This window comes from Ceratotherium simum, chromosome 1, assembly GCF_057802395.1.
Source record: "Ceratotherium simum simum isolate JZ-2026a chromosome 1, ASM5780239v1, whole genome shotgun sequence".
Taxonomy (NCBI): domain Eukaryota; kingdom Metazoa; phylum Chordata; class Mammalia; order Perissodactyla; family Rhinocerotidae; genus Ceratotherium; species Ceratotherium simum.
The window spans coordinates 53,387,281-53,406,647 of record NC_141900.1 but is presented as its reverse complement, the minus strand read 5'-3'; the positions used below and the strand labels follow the sequence as shown (position 1 = coordinate 53,406,647).

The window sequence follows — 19,367 nt, the reverse complement described above, 5'->3', positions numbered from 1 at the left end:
TAGCAGGTCCCTTTTAGCTTAAAAGGATCAAAGATGCTTTTAGATTACAAGGGGTTATGGAGAGGCAACATGAGGAGGAAGAAGAACAACCTGAGGAGACAACGAGCTAGGCTTTACTGAACTGAAACGCTATTATGGATGTAACAGGAGCTCTGGCCATGTGGTGGTAATTCTTGTAGCTGTTCTCTCAGAAGAGCTACTCAAGGCCTTCTTCAGTGGGGTTTTCAGGGACGTTGCCCGCAGATTACTCCACATGTGGTTATTGAGAGTGTGGACTCTGGAGAAAGATTCTTGGGCTTTGGCTCCTGTCTCCTTTAGTTCCTAGCAGTATGATGTTGCGTAAGTTAGTTAATCTCTATGTATCTCAGTTTCCCCAACTGCAAAATGGAGACAATAATATCGTCTCTCCACAGCACTGCTGTGCAGGTGAGAGGAGATAGATGCAAAGTACTCAGAACACTGCCTGACACAGAGCATGCTCAGTAATTGTTAGTTATTATTAGTGACTGCAAATTTAAGTTAACCCCCATTAGTCAATCTTTTTCCTACTTCTGTCAGATTTCTCTTTATTTTCTTTCTTTCTTTTTTTTTTTTTTTTTGTGAGGGAGATCAGCCCTGAGCTAACATCTGTGCTAATCCTCCTCTTTTTGCTGAGGAAGACCGGCTCTGAGCTAACATCTATTGCCAATCCTCCTCCTTTTTTTTTCCCCCAAAGCCCCAGTAGATAGTTGTATGTCATAATTACACATTCTTCTAGTTGCTGGACGTGGGACGCGGCCTCAGTATGGCCGGAGAAGCGGTGTGTCGGTGCGAGCCCGGGATCCGAACCCAGGCCGCTAGTAGCGGAGCACGCGCACTTAACTGCTAAGCCACGGGGCCGGCCCTACAGTCTCTTTATTTTCTATTATCTTATTTTATTCACAATGATTTTAAAATATTAAAAGTAATTTTTTTCACTTTGTTCTCTGTTTTCATCCTCTTCCCTTTGTAACTAAGCAGACTATTTTCTTTTTCATTTTTCTTCATAGATTAAAATCTGTTTAAAGGAATGTTTCTATTTCCTTCCATATATTCTGTAATGCCACCTAATTTTTAGCTTGGACATCCAACCCAATCCTCAGAGCCTTCCTTTTTTCTTGTCTCTTTTCCATGATTACATGTCATTTTCATTCAGTTTATATCTCTTTGGTTGCATTTAATTGGCATGCTCATTTTGGTTATTGTTTGAATACCAGAAGATATATTTTGGAAAAATAAATGTTTTAATATAGTCTTATAAAAGCTTACAATAGATAAGTGGCTAGGATATTGATAGAATTTTGAAGAGCAATTTGTGTCTTATTGGTTCTTATAATAGCAAATCGTAGGCCGATGTACAAATAACAATTTCTTGGTGATTCAGATTTAGTTTTTCTGCCTCTTAGAGAGGACAGATACTGTTTATCCTCCATAGTCTCACTGGGAGGTTGAAGAGAAATATGATGTATGTTTAGAAACCTGGAATAGCGAACAAAAAGGAATATTGAAAATTTTATCCATCCAATAGGAGGAAGACAGAAATAAAAGAAATAAGTAAAACACAACATAAGGTGGTAGAAATAAGTAAAAATCATGAGTTTTTAAGTGATTGTAAAGGATAGAACTCAACTGTTTAAAGACAGAGATTAGCAATCAGTGTGAATTTTTAAAAATCCAGCTGTTTGCTATTTATAGTGGTATACCTAATAACCAAACAAAATGCTTGAAATATTGAGATTAATAAGAGATGTAAGGTAAATACTGTATTTCTCTGAATTTAAGACATCATCCATTTTAAGGCATACCCTTATTTTATGTAATACCAAAAAAAACAAACAACCCAAAGCCATCTAAACTCTGACATTGGTTGCATACGCATCTTGATTTCAGAGATATTAAAACTGTGTAAAAAAAATCTTAAAATTGAAAAATACAACAATGAAAAGAAAGTTGGTATGGCAATATTAATATCACATAAAACATAATTTAGGTCAAAAAGCTTTTATAGGGATAAAGAGAAACACTAGAGAAAAATAAAGAGAAAAGCCATTAAGAAAACATAACCTTTACATACTTACATTGCTTTAACAGCAAAGCCTGAGCCTTATGAAGCAAAAACTGACTGAATTACAAGAAAACTTGGCAATTTCAAAATCATGGTTAGAAATTTTATCACACCTGTAGCAGAAACTTATAAATCAAACAGGTGTAAAATATTTATAAGAATAGAGTATACTTAAACAATATAGTTTAAAAACTTCATCCCATAGACACAAAGAGACTCAGGAATTTCATGCATAATGTTAATAATTTGTTCTTTAATTTCAGACATTCTGTGTCTGTGTGTATTTCCAATTTTTTTAAATGAGAAAAATGATAACGCATTATACATCACCCCAAACCCTCAACTCCTTTCTTAAAAATGTAGCAAAAAGCTACTAAAACACACACACACACACACACACACACTAAATACCACACAGTTAATATAGTTGTATAAAATCCAAAAAACCAATATTGCTTAGTGCCAGTAGCTTCAAAATTCATATCCTCTTGATTTATACTCTCTTGATTTTGAAATGACTACCTATGATTCTAGCCAGGCCTGGTGGTCCAGTGGTAAAGATTCTATGCTCTCGCTGCCCTGACCCAGGTCCCTGTCTGGTCAGGGAACCACACCACTTGTCTGTCGATTGTCATATCGTGGTGGCTGCTGCGTATTGCTGTGAAGCTTAAAGCTATGCCACTGGTATTGCAAATGCCAGTAGGGTCACCCATGGTGGATAGCTTTCAGAGGAGCTTCCAAACTAAGACAGTCTAGGAAGAAGGATCTGACTGGCCACTTCTAGAAAAATTGGCCTTGAAAACTCTGTGAATAGCAGTGGAGCATTGTCTGATATAGCGCCACAAGGTGAGAGGATGGCACAAAAAGACCGGGCAGGGTTCCGCTTTGCTGGACACAGGGTCACTAGAATTCAGAATCGACTCCACGGCACTAACAACGACAAAAAAAACCCATTATGATTCTAATGTTCTACTGGTTGGATTTGAAATAAAACTTTAGATTTTCTTGAATACTGTTTAGCTAAAAATGTTCCTTTGAGTTTAGGGGAAATAAATATATTTTTTCCTAGAGAACCATTGGCTAATAGGTTGTAATTAGAGATTCATAGGTTATATAAAGTTTGTGTATTAGAAACTAAGAAACTTTTACTGGAAAAATATTAACCAGGGAGATGTTCTTTTGGATATACCTATGTCTATGTATTTATTTATGTGGTGAACTAGAAAATGCCACCTGGAACACAAGAAAACTCTTTTTGCCTGAGCTACAGGCAGAATCAAGGCTTATGCGAAAAGCAAGCTTTTACATTGTCTTAATATCCAAAAGTGTTTCCATCTAGATCTTACAATTCTAAGAGAGAGAAAAGACAAGGAGACATAAACCCCAACAAAGCATGCTGAGGGAGAGAGTATTTGTCCCTGCAGCCTAGAGCAGAACTGGTCTTAGATGTGATCCCTACGCTATACCCCTGGGAAGGGCCCTGCCACCCCCAGGGAAGAGAGAGTCCTACAGTTTTCCTTTCTCACCCTCAAATCTCATGTCTAGCACCACGTCCTAATAAATATTTTTGCCCCTAGAAGGATTGTCTTGTAGAGATGGGCATCTTGAGCTGCCATATATTTTATTATGTTCCATAATAAAATAAAACAAAACATGTCTGTCTAAAACAAAACAAAATGAAACAAATATCTTCTCGTTAGCTTATAATTATGATTTAGTGACTCTCAATCTTCCTTGTGCATCAGAATTCTCCTGGGAGCTTTTAATAAAAATAATGATACTGGGCTCCACGCGAGGCTCTTGGGATAAGTTCTGGGCATCTGTATTTTTTTTAAAAGTTCTGTAGTTGATTTTGATGCAAAGGAGTGATGGAGAACCTCTATTTTACACTCAACTGATTAGGGCAACCAATCAGGGGGCTGGAAGCAAGACCAGCACAGAGCTCAGCAACAGCAGTCCCGGAGGACCCTGATCCGGTGCCAGGTGTTGCTCTGGGCACAACTCTGAGCCTTCTTCCCGATTCCCCAGAAGAACACAAGGAATCCACCAGTTCCCGCAGAACCAGAGCAGGGAGGGTCTCAGCAGAGGGAAATAAGTCCCAACTTTGAGTATTCCACCTGTTTTAAATGAAAGGGGAGGATCTCGAGTCAAGATGGCGGCGTAAGCAGACTCTGAACTCACCTCCTCCCATGGACACAGCCAATTTACAACTACTCGTGGAAAAATTACCCCTGAGACAGAACTGAAAACTGGATAAGAGGAACTCCTGCAACAACGGACAATCCTAACTGAGGTGGAAGAGGCAGAGGCTCCCTTCTGGAGAGGAAAAACACCGCCTTCACAAGCCGCCAGCGTCACGGCCGCCGGGAGCAGGTCACAGGTACGCAGCCTCCCTGGAGGCGCGGGGCCCTGAGCCGGGGAGCGTCCCCGCTGTGGGCACTTTGTGGACCCAGCACAATCGAGACCAGCGGCATAATATCTGACTTTGCCTGCTACTAAAGCATTGGGGAGCACCCCCAGAAAACCCGGTTCACAAAGAAACTAAAACCGGCTCTTAAAGGGCCCACGCTCAAACTCACCCGTTTCAGAAAGCATCCTAAAATCACCAGAAAGAAAGGTGCACAGTGCTGTGGTGAAAAGAGACTCACCTAATAGGCCCTGAGTGCATCTCGGTGAGGGGTGAGACCTCTCCAGGGACTGGGACATTGGCAGTGGCCATTGTTGTGGCCTGGTGTGGGCTTGCTGACACAGATGCCATTGGAGTTCTCCCTGGGGCCTGCTAGCCCAGGGTCTGGTCCACCCACTAGAGCACCGATTTAATCCAGCTCAGCAAGGGTAGGCAGCCCACCTGAGAGAGTGGCCCCACCCAACAACAAGCCCTCAGGCAACTTGTGGGCCTGCATAGATTGGTGACTGGATTCTCTGCAGCCTGGCAACTGAGCTGACTTCAGTGGGGCAGAGCGTGCACAAGGAGCGGGTGGAGAGTGTGGGGCTCCCGCCACGGAGAGACTGGGTCTGCTTCAGGAGGTCGGGGCGCGCACACGGGGCAGGACTGTGTTGACCGTGTTTGTGGACCTGTGGGCGGCAGGGCTTGTCAGCTGCGGAAGACTTGTGCTTCTCAAAGACCCCCATAGAGGGTTTGCCCCACCTTCCAAAGCCTGAAACAATTGGGTGCTCCTGTGCCTGAGGCCAGCCCCACCCAGCTGCAATCCTCAGAGAGCTGACAAGAGACCTAATAGGCTAGAAGCTTACAGCAATTGTAAGGCCCTGAGCCTAACAACCTGCCACACTGGGGGCTTACTCACTTAAAAGAAATACTGCAACACAAATGTGGTTTAGAACTTGCAGCCAACTATGCTGGGGCTCCCCACACCTGATAAAGAGACTGAAGGGCCCACAACAACTACAAGCAGCTGAGCATTACAACAGCTGGCCAGGAGCATAACTCGGCCTCCCTGAGCGCCTACAGGGAGAGCAAACAGGCCACAACAGAAGGACACACATAGCCCACATAGGGGTCACCCCTGGAACATTGAGAACTGAGGGAAGCACACTGGAAGCCTCCTAAGGCGTCACTTACATAAGGTCACCTATCCAAGAGCAGGAGACGTAGCTGACCTACCTAATACGTAGACACAAGCACAGGGAAAGAGACAAATTGAGGAGGCAAAAGAATACATTCCAAGTAAGGGAACAGGACAAAACCCCAAAAAAGGAACTAAGTGAAACAGAAATGAGCAACCTACCCGACAGAGAGTTCAAACTAAGAGCGTTAAGGATGTTCACTGATCTGGGGAGAAGAATAGATGAACTCAGTGAGAATGTCAACAAAGAAATGGAAGATATAAAAAAGAACCAATCAGAAATGAAGAATACAATACTGGAAATGAAAAATTCATTAGAGGGACTCAAAAGCAGAGTAGAGGATACAGAAGAATGGATCTGTGAGCTGGACGAAAGACTAGAAGAAATTACCCAAGGTGAACAGGTAAAAGAGAAAAGAATTCAAAAGAGTGAGGACAGTCTAAGGGACCTCTGGGACAACATCAAGCACACTAACATCCGTGTTATAGGTGTCCCGGAAGGAGTAGAGCGAGACAAGGGGGCAGAGAATCTATTTCAAGAAATAATAAATGAAAACTTCCCTAACCTAAGGAAGGAAACAGACATCCAGGTACAGGAAGCACAGAGAGCCCCAAACAAGATAAATCCAAAGAGGCCCACACCAAGACACATCATAATCAAAATGTCCAGAATTAAAGATAAAGAGAGAATCCTAAAAGCCGCAAGAGAATGTCAAGTTACATACAAAGGAAACCCCATAAGGCTATCAGCTGACTTCTCAGCAGAAACTTTACAGGCTAGAAGAAAATGGCACAATATATTTAAAGTGCTAAAAGGAAAAAACTTACAGCCAAGAATACTCTACCCAACAAGGTTATCATTCAAAATGGAAGGAGAGATCCAAAATTTCCCAGACAAGCAAAAATTAAAGGAGTTTGTCACAAAGAAACCAGTGCTACAAGAAATGTTAAAGGGACTGATTTAAGGGGAAAAGAGAAGACCACAAATAGGAAAAATTATCTATTTCCATGATAAGAACGTAATGGATACAAATGCACAAAAAAGAGGTTAGAGATGATATCAAAAACATAAAATGAGGGAGGAGGGGAGTTAAATAGTACAGCTTTCAGACAGAGTCAAACTAAAGTGACCATCAATTCTGTATAGAAGAAGAAAGGAAGAGAGAAGGATTACTAAAACACTGAGAAAAAAAAAAAAGTTAAAAAATGGCAGTAAGTACATACTTATCAATAGCTACTTTAAACGTCAATGGACTAAATGCTCCAATTAAAAGGCATAGGGTGGCTGACTGGATAAAAAAACAAGACCCATATATATGCTGCATACAAGAGACACACTTCAGACCTAAAGACACTCACAAACTGAAAGTGAAGGGATGGAAAAAGATACTCCACCCAAATGGCAATGAAAAGAAAGGGGTAGCAGTACTCATATCAGACAAAATAGACTTTAAAACAAAAACTGTAAAAAGAGACAAGGGCATTACATAATGATCAAGGGAACAATCCAACAAGAGGATATAACACTTGTAAATATCTATGCACCCAATGTAGGTGCACCTAAATACATAAAGCAATTATTAACAGATATAAAAACAGAAATAGACAGTAACACAATAATAGTAGGGGACTTTAACACTCCACTTACACCAACGGATAGATCATCCAAACAGAAGATCAATAAGGAAACATTGGCCTTAAACGACACAGTAGAACAGATGGACCTAGTAGATATATACAGAGCTTTCCATCCAAAAACCGAAGAATACACATTCTTCTCAAATGCACATGGAACATTCTCCAGGATTGATCACATATTAGGCCACAAAACAAGTCTCCATAAATTTAAGAAGATTGAAATTATACCCAGCATCTTTTCTGACCACAATGGTATGAAACTAGAAATCAACTATAGGAAGAAAATCAGAAAAGCCACAAATACGTGGAGATTAAACAAAATGCTACTGAACAACGACTGGGTCAATGAAGAAATCAAAGAAGAAATCAAAAAATACCTGGAGACAAATGAAAATGAAAATACGACATGCCAGAATTTATGTGATACAGCAAAAGCAGTTCTATGAGGGAAGTTTATAGCAATACAGGCCTATCTCAACAAACAAGAAAAATCTCAAATAAACAATCTAACAATGCACCTAAAGGAACTGGAAAAAAAGAACAAACAAAGCCCAAAATCAGTAGAAGAAGGGAAATAATAAAAATCAGAGCAGAAATAAATGAAATGGAGACCAAAAAAACAATAGAAAAAATTAATAAAACCAAGAGCTGGTTCTTTGAAAAGATCAACAAAATTGACAAACCTTTAGCTAGACTCACCAAGAAAAAAAGAAGGCACAAATAAGTAAAATCAGAAATGAAAGAGGAGAGGTTACAACAGACACCTCAGAAATACAAAAGATTATAAGAGAATACTATGAAAAGCTATATGCCAACAAATTCAACAATCTGGAAGAAATGGATAAATTCTTAGAATCATACAACCTTCCAAAACTGGATCAAGAAGAAGTAGAGAATTTGAATAGACCAATCACCAGTAAGGAGATCGAAACAGTAATCACAAACCTCCCCAAAAATAAAAGTCCAGGACCAGACGGCTTCCCTGGTGAATTCTACCAAACATTCAAAGAAGACTTAATACCTATCCTTCTCAAACTCTTCCAAAAAATTGAGGAGGGGGGGAAGCTCCCTAACTCATTCTACGAAGCTGACATTACCCTGATACCAAAACCAGACAAGGACAACACAAAAAAAGAAAATTACAGGCCAATATCACTGATGAACCTCGATGCAAAAATCCTCAACAAAATCCTAGCAAATCACATACAACAATACGTTAAAAAGATTATACACCATGATCAAGTGGGATTTGTTCCAGGTATGCAGGGATTGTTTAACATTCACAAATCAATCAACGTAATACACCACATTAATAAAATGAAGAATAAAAATCACATGATCATCTCAATAGATGCAGAGAAAGCATTTGACAAGATCCAGCATCCATTTATGATAAAAACTCTGAATAAAATGGGTATAGAAGGAAAGTACCTCAACATAATAAAGACCATGTGTGAGAAACCCACAGCTAATATCATCCTCAATGGTGAAAAACTGAAAGCTATCCCTCTAAGAACAGGAACCAGACGAGGATGCCCACTGTCACCACTCCTGTTTAACATAGTACTGGAAGTCCTAGCCAGAGAAATCAGGCAAGAGAAAGAAATAAAAGGGATCCAAATTGGAAAGGAAGAAGTGAAACTGTCACTATTTGCAGATGACATGATTTTATATATAGAAAACCCTAAAGAATCCCCCAGAAAACTTTTAGAAGTAATAAACGAATATGGTAAAGTTGCAGGATACAAAATCAGCATACAAAAATCAGTTGCATTTCTGTACACTAACAACGAAGTAGCAGAAAGAGAAATTAAGAATACCATCCCATTTACAATTGCAACAAAAAGAATAAAATACCTAGGAATAAACTTAACCAAAGAGGTGAAAAATCTGTACACCGAAAACTATAAAACGTTTCTGAAAGAAGTTGAAGAAGACACAAAGAAATGGAAAGATAATCCGTGCTCTTAGATTGGAAGAATTAACATAGTTAAGATGTCCATATTCCTAAAGCCATCTATAGATTCAATGCAATCCCTATCAAAGTTCCAACAACATTTTTCACAGAAATAGAACAAAGAATCCTAAAATTTATATGGAACAACAAAAGACCACGAATAGCTAAAGGAATCCTGAGAAAAAAGAACAAAGCTGGAGGTATCACACTCCTTGATTTCGAAATATACTACAAAGCTATAGTAACCAAAACAGCATGGTACCTGCACAAAAACAGACACACAGATCAATGGAATAGAATCGAAAGCAGAAATAAACCCACACATCTATGGACAGCTAATCTTTGACAAAGGAGCCAAGAATATACAATGGGGAAAAGCAAGTCTCTTCAACAAATGGTGTTGGGAAAACTGGATAGCCACATGCAAAAAAATGAAAGTAGACCCTTACCTTACACCATACACAAAAATTAACTCCAATTGGATTAAAGACTTGAATGTAAGACCTGAAACTGTGAAATTTCTAGAAGAAAACATAGGCAGTACGCTCTTTGACATCGGTCTTAGCAACATCTTTTCAAACACCATGTCTGACCGGGCAAGAGAAACAATAGAAAAAATAAACAAATGGGACTACATCAAACTAAAAAGCTTCTGCACAGCAAAGGAAACCATCAACAAAACCAAAACTTAACCTAACAATTGGGAGAAGATATTTGCAAACCATACAACTGATAAGGGCTTAATCTCCAAAATATATAAAGAACTCATGCATCTCAACAACAAAAAACTACCAACCCAATTAAAAAATGGGCAAAAGACCTGAACAGACATTTCTCCAAAGAAGATATAGAGATGGGCAACAGACACATGAAAAGATGTTCAAAATCACTAACTATCAGGGAAATGCAAATCAAAACTACAATGAGATATCACCTCACGCCCGTCAGAATGGCTATAATTAACAAGACAGGAAACAACATGTGTTGGAGAGGATGTGGAAAGAAGGGAACTGTCATACACTGCTGCTGGGAGTGCAAACTGGTACAGCCACTATGGAAAACAGCATGGAGGTTCCTCAAAAAATCAAGGATAGAACTACCATATGATCCAGCTATTCCACTGTTGGGTATTTATCCAAAGAACTTGAAAACACCAATTTGTACAGGTACATGCACCCCTGTGTTCATTGCAGCGTTATTCACAATAGCCAAGACTTGGAAGCAACCTAAGTGCCCATCAAGGGACGAATGGATAAAGAAGATGTGGTATATATACACAATGGAATACTGCTCAGCCATAAGAAACGATGAAATCCAGCCATTTGTGACAACATGGATGGACATTGAGGGTATAATGCAAAGTGAAATAAGTCAGAGGGAAAAGGTCAAATACCATATGATTTCCTTCATTAAGTAGTAGATAATAACAACAATAAACAAACACATAGGGACAGAGATTGGATTGGTGGTTACCAGAGGGGAAGGGGGGAGGGAGGAGGGTGAAAGGGATAATTCGGTACGTGTGTGGTGATGGGTTGTAATTAGTATTTTGGTGGCGAACATGATGTAATCTATGCAGAAATAGAAGTATAATGATGTACACCTGAAATTTTTACAATGTTATAAACCAATGTTACTGCAATAAACAAAAAATTTAAAAAAAATAAATAAATAAATGAAAGGGGAGGTGGAGAGGAACCTGGAAAGGTTCAAAGTCTCTTTGGGTTGCTAAGTGAGGTGGTTCAATTTTTCAGGCTGATTTAATGAAATAAAAAGGACAGTGATGGACAATTCTATTCATTCCATTCTGGAGGATTTCCTTTGTATTTAATTTGCTGTTTCTATTAGAATTTAACATCTGAAAATAGAATAACAAAACATAATTTAAACATTAAAATTAGTTATTCCTATATAGCTCAGTGATGTATATATATAAATTTTTTCGTGATAGTTTTAAATATTTTAAAAATTTATACAGATAGAAAGAACTTACACTGACTATTTCACATCCTTTATGTCGGACCTTGTACTTATACCCTAATATGTGTAATTACAGTGACCAACAGTCCTGGTTTTCCCTGGGCTGAGAGGTTTCAGTTTCAAAATGGTACAGTCTTGGGCAAACCCAGATTGATGACTGGCTCCTTACTTGTAACCCATATATTCACTTGGGAAGCTGTGTTTTCCTATTATTCACGCCTTTAAGTAAGACACAACACCTCTTATTATCCACTATAATTTGTTTTCACATCAGTAAGTAATACGGATATTTCTGAAGATTGTATGGGAGAAGTAGAGGGTTGACAATGCACATCCCTCAGTGTTCCACTGAGAATATTCTCATTAGATAATCTTCTTATTACCCATCTCCTTTTAGGCTGCAATCACCTACAGTTCCAACCCCCAATCCCCTTAGTTGGTTTCCTGTTTTACACAGGAAAATTTTGGTTTCTCCTAGCTTCTTCTTCAGACTTCTTGTACACTCCATCGCTTCTTGATACTATCTTCAAATAAGTGAAATTTGGAAGATTTAATTGTCTCTCAGAAAGGAAATGATCTTCTAGTTTCCAGTATTTCAAGAACAGTGAAGCATTACTAGTAAAAATATTTCTTGTTCGGCTAAATTATGTATGTACATATATCTATAATTCTACGTATCTATCTGAATATACATTCATACATGTACACATATTAGTATTTTTCAAGTTTGTGCTTTGATAAACAGTTCATACTTTGCATGCAATTCTCAGTTTACAAAATTAACAAACAAAAACACTGTGATTCCCTGAAACATTAAAAATTAGACACGATAAATAGTTGAGAGTTTAAGGGAAACTCCTGCTCTACACATTGGATGATGTGGCATAATGAATGTTCCTTCCTTTAATCTTAACAATTCTACCAAACTTCATCCATGTGCTCTTTCTCACAACAATTATTAGAGCATGAACACTCTGTTCTCATTTAACAACGATTGAACATTCCTAGTTACACTCTGTCAAGAAGGCAGACTTGTCAGATGATATGTAAATGATTCACCCCACTGTTCTAAGTTCAAACCAAGGAAGACTGTGGGAGCACACAAAATGTTTGTCTGAGGGTGTTTTTCTCTTGGCAAAAATATTGGGAATCTTTTTCCTTTCTTTTTTTTTGTGAGGAGACCAGCCTTGTGCTAACATCTGCCAATCCTCCTCTTTTTTTTTTTTTTTTTTTTGCTGAGGAAGACTGGCCCTGGGCTAACATCCGTGCCCATCTTCCTCCACTTTATATGGGATGCCACCACAGCATGGCTTGCCAAACAGTGCATCAGTGCTCGCCCGGGATCTGAACTGGCAAACCCCAGGCCGCCACAGCGGAGCACACGCACTTAACCGCTTGTGCCACTGGGCCGGCCCCCAAAATATTGGGAATCTTTTAATTAATTCTATCCTGTAAGAGTGGGGCAAGTGTTGGCTGGAAAATGTTAGATTTTGTTGCAAGAGTACTGATAAAATCTAGTTATAAAATAATAGATTAATTTTTCAATTATCCTCTTTAAAGAGGTGAAAAGAGCATTATCACATTGAATAATCAATTAAGCTAAAATGGCAATTAAACTTCCACAGTGCTTTTTGTCCTTCCTCTTTTCCAATATTCCTTAAGTATCCTTATCAGTAGACACTCATTACTCTTGCTAAAACCAACAGAATTAACATAGAGGTGAAAAAATAAAACAGACAAGAGCTATCCATTTAAGCAGCAATTGGTGTTAATTGGGTGCTTATGATATTTGATTTAATCTTTACAACTTTAAAAGAAAACAGCTTTATTGAGATGTAATTCACGTACCATTACAACAACTTTTAAAAGTAGGTATTTTTAGACTCTGTTGATGAGAAAGGTGACACTCAAACCAGTGAATTCGTTTGTAAGCTTTGCTTTGAACCCACATCTGCCTAATTTCAAAGCCTGCATTCTTTCTATGGCACCCCATTGCCTCTGTTGTCATGAGCCAGGCACCCTTTTTGGCAGGAATAATGCAAATAGCTGTTAAAATTTTCTGTGAGGAGTGAAGCATAGGAGATAGGGTCCCAAGACACAACTCATCGACAGTCATTTTTTTTCCCTCAGAGAATGAGGTCAGAGTGTCAAGCCATCTGAGTGACAGGAGAAGCTTCTGGAGTGGGCCCAGTTGGAGAAAGTGTTTCTATATGCACAGAAATAATAGCAGGGAGGGACTAGTGGAAGAGAAAGGGAGTCATCTTGTTGTGCCACTTTTTAGACAGTATTTCATTTGACTATTAAAGCAGCACTATGAAGCAAGTGGGCTTATTATATAATAATAGTAATACTTGCAATTTTTTTCTTTTCATTTTTTTCTTTCTTTTACCGATGATAAACAGAGTCACAGAAATGTTTAGTAACTTTCCCAAGTATAAACTTGGGAAAGTTTATACCCATGGGTCCGAAACAAGAAAATTCTAACTCCAAAGTCTGTATTCTTTGTACTTTGCCAAAATACATTTACATGTAAGGAAAAAAAACAAACACGGCTGATAGGGGACAACCAGTGAGATCTCAGGATGACAAGTATTCTATAAAGTGGTGGAGTTTTGCAGGGTATGAAGCTTATAAGAAAACAAATACAGAATCAGGCTCAGGGCCTTGGAAAGGGTCATGCGAGTGTGAGTCCTATAGGTTCAGCTTCATTAGCCCACTGTAGATCCAACTCTCGCTCCACCCCTTCTGAATCAGTAGTTCACCTTTGCACCTTTTGAAAAATACAAGCCAGGAAACTTCTCTCTCCTTGAAGGGTACAGGCAAAAAAAAAGTCTTCAGGTCACTATTACACAGCCAAAGTCATATCCAACAACTCATGCAACAATTAAACTTGTTCGGTTACCAGGGATAGGTTTCGCAGCTAATTTCTCTTCGAAAGTTTGCTGGGAACATATATTGCTTAAAGTTAAACTTGAGAGACACATTGCTTGGAATATTGTATGGCATCAGCAGGCATTTGATAACAAATTCATTAAATGTTTTCCACAATGAAAATACTAAAGCCTTGCTCTATGGCTTACAAGTATGGCTTAGAAGCACTAAGCTCTACAGCTCTGAACGTGATGGTGAAGATCTCCTGGAACCCAGATTGAGGCTTGATGCTCCTCTCCAGCAACAAGCCCAGGGCACAGTCTCAAATCTCACTTCCTTTGGATGGGAAGGTCTGACCCACGGGTAGGAAGCATAGGGTAGGGTTCAAAATCTTGTTCTTTAGAGTCCACTATCTGTAAGTTCAAACAATGGTTCTGCTGCTTAGTACCTATATGATCTTGGGCACACAAACCCCCTAAGCCTCTATTTCCTTACCTTTAAAATAGAATAATGATAGAACCAACTTTCTAGAATTGTTGCAAGTTATAAATGAGAAAATTCATGCACTAGCAATGTAGCAGGCTCTCATATTTATTTAGCTAATAAACAATAGCTCTTATGATGGTTATTTTTTATTAATATTTTACAGGCTTAAAATATTCCTTTTGTGTATCTGTTTAGAGACCTTTACATTTTCCCTTCTAGACTAAGGTTTCTGGGAAGATTCCTTGGTTACATTATTAAGCTGAACATAAAACAATTTTCAATCTACTGTTTCTCTGTTCCTGATTTGTACTTACTAATATGATCTTATCCTGAACAATTAGTATAATTTTCCCAGATTTCAGTTCTGCCAGTGATGGAAGAGTTATTAGATGTAAAGGAAGTGATAGACGTCTTGACATGGTGATATTAACAAGGTTGATTGATGGAATGTTTTGAGTTACCAAGATTGGAGGCATCATGCAAGTTATGCATTACTAATGCTGCTTAAGGCACTAGGGTCCCTGCTACCCTCCCTGGAGAATATTGTAAAGCCATTTTCCTTGGGAAGAAATGCTGCTGACATTTTCCCTGTCAGGTCTTTTAAATCTTTGGTCATAATGACCAGAGGTAACACTCAAACTATTTAATAACTGGTGGTAGGATATTTACACCACCAATCAGAGAGTGCCACTAGCCCATCAGAAGGTGCCTCGGGGTAACAACATCCAGTAAGGCCACACACACCCTGGTAACAGCCAGTAAAATCATACCAGGTGAGCATCTTCAGCTGATTATGGTTCCTTTGTGAGACTCTCAGGCCTTTTATACCAGTTCCATTTACAAGGGAATGCAAGTTATTTGGATAGGTTTGGCCTTTGGGGGATGAGGATGTCCACCAATTTATAACCTCTAAGAGTTATAGCATACATGGAAATATTTTTAATATCACTTAGGTCAAGAGTTAAATACAGTACAAATCATGGAAACATGTAAAGGAGATCTGAGGTATTCAAGGACTAGTTGGAAAATACTTTGAACCTGCTGGGTGGCTAAAAATATCAATTTTCAGTATGTAATGACTACCATAAATGCTTCAAAGCAACACATTTTAGAGGAATAATTCTTTTAAATGGTTTTGCTTCTCTGGTTACTTTTTTGCAAACACCACCCCAACTCCCCACCACCACCCCACAAAAATATGTGGGATCTTTTGCTAAGTTGTACAGTTGGTAAATGTTCCCAGTTACTTAAGGCCTAGTTTAAACAGTAAAATAAATAAAGAGCAAAACTTTATTCATTGGTTCTTTAAGGAAAAAAATAGTGGATCATGAAGACTCAGAATAAGTGCATTGTAAAAGGCATATTGGCAAGAATGTGTCCCAAATTATGTGGGTAGTAGACTGCTCTTTTCCCACTTACTCATTCCAACAAAGACTGACTCATGCTTATTTAGTCAAAGTTTTAAAAATTCCCATTTTGGAGAACAATTGCCATTGAGTGTGAAGTTGAACACATTGAGTTGGAAAAAGACACAGGGAAGTGCTAAATGTGGCTAGTGCCGTTTTCACCTGTGTAAACAAGCACTGCCCTCCACGGGTCAGCATCAGGGTCCCTCCAGCCAAGGGTTTTTTCCTTATGCCACCTCTCTCTGTATTCATAGAAAAAAAAAAAATCCAGATTCAGGATGAAGTCCTGTGAGATGTGTGTTTGGGGGTTGGGTGGGAGAGAAAGAGGATAGAGGGAACAGCCAGAGAATAGGGAGAAATCTACTTGGCCAGGTAAAGAAATTAGCATGGTGGTTTTCCGAACGTGGAAATACAAATTCTTGGGCTCAATCCCAGACCTTCTGGATTAGAAACACTGGGGTGAGTCCAGCAAACTATGTTTGCTCAAACTCTCCAGGTGATTCTGGTATAGCTGAGGTGTAGAACCACTGCTTTAAAGGACAGTGAAGATCTGCTTGGGTGACTGGAGAAGGGGGCTACTCCACAAAGAATTCCAGCAGATGGCTGCCTTGTGCCTTTGTTTCTGAGGTATTATGATCCTCCGGGACCATAGCTGTATAAGGCACCATTCCTGGTTCTTATGTGGTTAAGGACTTCTAACTGTATTCCACTGGGTTATAACTATTTTTTATACCAAGAGTTGTTTGCCTTAAAGGAATCCTGGGTATAAATTGTTCCTTTCTGCTCTTTCTCCACAAGAAATTAAAGTGTTTAGGTAGATTTCTGTCTAAATTGGTTTTCCATTTAAAATGTACCTTATCTTTTTGAAAAATACTTTTATATTTAAATATTTTTTCTCATTTTAATTTGATTTGCTTAATTTTGCAGAAGGATGTGAACTTAGTTTTTTTAGCTCAAGGTTTTGGCTACCTATGGTGTGCTAAGAACTTTTAGTTTTGGACATTATATTTGGTAAAATCAACCACAGAATTTTGAAGATTTGCCAGGAAACTTGAGGTTTCAGTGCAAATTATGTATTGCACAATTCAGCTTTTCATCCAATCTTTCCATGTAGTTTCACCTATCAGAGGAAAAAATTGCTATTGCACAATTTCATTTTATTTTTTTGTGAGGAAGATTAGCCCTGAGCCAACATCCCATGCCAATCCTCTTTTTGCTGAGGAAAATTGGCCCTGGGCTAACATCTGTGACCATCTTCCTCTACTTTATATGGGAGGCCACCACGGCATGGCTTGACAACCGGTGCGTCAGTCGGCTCCTGAGACCTGAACCTGTGAACCTCGGGCAGCTGCAGCAGAGCAGGCAAAATTAATGGCTCCGCCACCGGGCTGGCTCCTTGATGTTTTTAATGAGATAATTTTTGCATTTGTTTATTTATCATGTTTGGAAAACATGCTCCCCTCTTTTCTTTCCTTTTCTTTTTTCTTTCTTTTCCCTCCTTCCCTCTCTTCTCCTCTTGTCTCCTCCGCTCCTCTCCCCCTCTGATCCCCTCCCGTCTTCTTTCCTCTCTTCTTTCAATTTGTGCTTTCTGTTTTTAATATCAGAAAAGGCTTTTGATTTCTTTAAAAAATAAAATAAACTTCTTTGAAATAAAATGTGAAGAACTTGCAAGAAGAGTATGACAAAAAAGAAGTCAAAAGTGAAGGAGGTGTGGTTAACACACGAAGGAGACCAAGAAGTAAAGTTTACCATGACTGGAAGTTTGAACTAGAAGGTAGGATAATCTCAGAATGTACTGTTGGGAACCTTGAGTCTGAGGAGGTGTCCTGAGTTATACACTGTGTGGGTAGCTGTAATGTGCATGGGTAATTATGTCTGGGTCAGTCACTCACCAACTATTTGACCTTGTAGGTTAGCTACGTCCCATTGCTGAGATTCATTTTTGTATTCTGTAAAATCTGATTTAAAATACCTATTTTCAGTGTTTTCATGGGACTAAGAGAAAACATATATGTAAAGAAGGTTGAGTCTCAGCAATATGGTACCGACAATTAGTATATATGGATGCTTTTATTTGTAATTCATCTATTTTCATAGATGTGTGGTACTCCATTGTATTAAAACACCGCAATTCAATTATCCATTCATATGGCAAAGGATATTTTGGTTGATTCCAGTTTTTTGTTAATATACTGAACATTCATTTATATTTCTTCTGATGCACATACACAAAGTTTTACTAGAACAAATAACTGGGATTGGAATTGCTGGATACTAGGCCGTAAGTATCTTTATGGATAATGTATTAGATAACGCCAGACTGATTTCTAAGTGGTTGTACTTATTGACACTACCACTAGGATTGTATTGGACTTCTCTTTGCTTCACATATTTGCCAATAATTGGTGTTACCAGATTTTAAAATTTTTGCAAATTTGATAGGTGGTAATTGTATCTCATATGGCCTCACTTAGCATTTCCTTGATTACCAGTAAATTGAGCATATTTTAATATACTTAGGGGTCATTTGTGTTTACTTTTTGTGAGAAATGCTTGTTCATATCATTTTCAAATTTTTCTATAATATTGCTTATATTTTGCTTATTGATTTGTGTGTCTTTGATACATTTTGGAATCCAATCCTTTTTTCTTTTTTAGGCATATGTAACAAAAATATCTTATCCCAGTTTTTGACTTGTTTTTTTACTTTTTGTAAACAATGTCCTTTGATATGTAGGATTTCTCATTTTTTTTATGGTTTGCATTTTGTGTGTTTGTTAAGAAATTCTCTGCTTTTCAGAAAGCATATAGATAATTCCTCAGACTCTATTTTAAAGTTTTGCTTTTCAGTCTTTAAATCTCTTAGAATTGATTTTTGTGTATGACCACTGTAATTTTTTTCAGCATGGACAACCAATTGTAGCATCATCGTTTATTGAATAATCTATCATTTCCATACTGCGTTGCATGGCCACTTCTGTCATATATCAAGTTTGCATGTGAGGGTGGGTCTGTTTCTGGGGATATTGTGTGTCCTTGGTTTATTTCTGTTCCAATTCCACATTGTCTTACTTAGCACATATTTATAATAAATGCTGCTATCTGGGGGCACGTGTCACTTCCATCACGTTCTTCTGGATTGTCTTGAATATTAAGCCTTTGCTTTTCTATATAAATTTTAAAGTGGTTTAAGAAGTTACAAACACATACATATATATATGACATGTTGTGATTTTTCTTGGAATTGCATTAAATGTATAGAAGGATCTGGGGAGAATTTCTAGTTTTGTGATTTTTTAATCTTTCAATCACCAAACAGGGAATGTCTATTTATTGAAGTTTCAACCTATTATTCTTTTTTG

The 19,367-nt window shown here is 38.4% G+C and overlaps 1 protein-coding gene across 7 annotated transcripts in view; it reads left to right on the top strand.

The window, feature by feature from the left end:
• Window positions 1-19,367, top strand: part of MACC1 (MET transcriptional regulator MACC1) — a 69,925-nt gene that overhangs the window by 27,006 nt on the left and 23,552 nt on the right. For 5 of the 7 annotated variants that reach the window (XR_015551545.1, XR_015551544.1, XR_015551546.1 and 2 more), the window contains exon 1: window positions 17,668-17,779. The exons of 1 other annotated variant lie outside the window; for it this stretch is intronic. The gene's annotated coding sequence lies outside the window, so the exon portion shown is untranslated. Of the gene's footprint in view, window positions 1-17,649; window positions 17,780-19,367 lie in introns of those variants that run through there. One more of the 7 variants, XM_087428574.1, reaches the window with a different exon arrangement.